The 1,881-nt window shown below is 51.4% G+C and overlaps 1 non-coding gene across 1 annotated transcript; it reads left to right on the top strand.

The window, feature by feature from the left end:
• The first annotated feature begins 972 nt into the window (after positions 1 to 972).
• Positions 973 to 1,047, top strand: Trnat-ugu. The gene has a single exon. It is a non-coding gene; the product is annotated as a tRNA-Thr (tRNA).
• Positions 1,048 to 1,881: the final 834 nt, after the last annotated feature.

Genomic DNA, 1,881 nt, shown 5'->3' with positions numbered 1-1,881 from the left:
CTGAATGCCCCCTGGAGGCGATGTGGGAACATGACGCCGTAACGAAAGTGTATAAGTGGAGCAGAAACGAATTGGAAATCCTTGTAGCGATGATAAGGGCTGCAAATGTGAAAACTCACTGACACAGACGACTGTGACAAAGTGCAGGTTGTTATGTCCCGCAGGCTGGGAACGAGCTGTTCGTGTACTGCTGCTCTGGTTGAAGGGTGCGTCTGTGGCTCTTGGCGGCGCGCCGTTGGGTGCAAGTCTTTTTAGGTGACATCATGCGGGCGACTTGTGTGGCGGTGCTGATGAAATGATGATGACGATAACACAACACCCACACCCTCTCCCCGAGCGGAGAGTATCCCCGTCCCGGCCAGCTATCGAACCTGGGCCCCGCACCTACTGAGGCACACTGAAAGATGGTATAAGCACGAGTAGGCGAAAAGGTGTTTGGACGTCCACGATACATCACAAAACTTGGAAGTCGGAGCCTTGCCCACTTTGTAAACGAAGGTAGCCGGCGATCTAGTGACAGAGTTCAGTGCTGGTGAAGGCACGAGTGTTTGGGGGCACACCGTTCAGAGCATGTTGTTGAACGTGGGGCTCCGCAACGAAAAAAAAAAAACAAAAAAAAAATGTTCAAATGTGTGTGAAATCTTATGGGACTTAACTGCTAAGGTCATCAGTCCCTAAGCTTACACACTATTTAACCTAAATTATCCTAAGAACAAACACACACACCCATGATGACTAACTGAAAACCTCAGCTGCCGACAAGGTGTTGTTGTTATACCTCGATGTGGACAGCTGAAAATGTGTGCCCCGACCGGGACTCGAACCCGGGAATCGCCAAAGTGCGCGAGTAATGAGTGAGTGGGCAAATGTCTATAAGGTACAATACATATGTAGAATTGTGGACAGTTGGGAATGTGAGTCTCACGGGAAGCGCGCAAGGGATAAGTCCCTGCAGTCGCGCTATTCATCTGTGTCCTGGGTGGCTCAGATGGATAGAGCGTCTGCCATGTAAGCAGGAGATCCCGGGTTCGAGTCCCGGCCGGGGCACACATTTTCAGCTGTCCACATCGAGGTATTACAACAACACCTGTCAGCAGCTGAGGTTTTCAGTTAGGCATCATTTATTCCAGGGAAAAGCTGCACGGTCATCAACAGTAACTGTTCTTTCGAGAACAAGTTACTGTCTTCGTATACACACACCCATGCCCGAGGGAGGACTCGAAGGCCTGCCGCGGTGGCCGTGTGGTTCTAGGCACTTCAGTCCGGAAACGCGTGACTGCTACGGTCGCAGGTTCGAACCCTGCCTCGGGCATGGATGTGTGTGATGTCCTTAGGTTAGTTAGGTTTAAGTAGTTCTTAGTTCTAGGGGACTGATGACCTCAGATGTTGAGTCCCATAGTGCTCAGAGCCATTTGAACCATTTTAGGACTCGAAACTCCTCCGGGACCAGCCGCACAGTTCATGACTGCAGCGCCTGAGACCGCTCGGCCAATCCCGCGCGGCGCTCCGCAACAGACGACCCCAACGTGTTCCCACGTTGACCCAGTGACATCTTCACCTACGGTTGAAGTGGCCGTGGACTTGGTCAGACAGGACCGTTGTTCAGTGGGTACATGTCGCCTTGTCGGAAGAATCACATTTCCTGTTACAACAGGCTGACGGTCGTGTCGGGATACTGCGTCGCTCAGGCGAATGGATGCTCTCAACATCCATTTCATCAAGAACGCCGGCCGAAGGTGGCTGTATTACGCTATGAGGAAATTACCTGGGCTTGCATGGGGCCTGTTATAGCACATTACTGGCCATTAAAATTGCTACACCACGAAGATGACGTGCTACAGACGCGAAATTTAACCTACAGGAAGAAGATGCTGTGATATG

This window comes from Schistocerca piceifrons, chromosome 8 (genome assembly GCF_021461385.2).
Source record: "Schistocerca piceifrons isolate TAMUIC-IGC-003096 chromosome 8, iqSchPice1.1, whole genome shotgun sequence".
NCBI lineage: Eukaryota > Metazoa > Arthropoda > Insecta > Orthoptera > Acrididae > Schistocerca > Schistocerca piceifrons.
The sequence above is the reverse complement of the archived record's forward strand: the minus strand, read 5'-3'. Positions and strand labels throughout refer to the sequence as shown.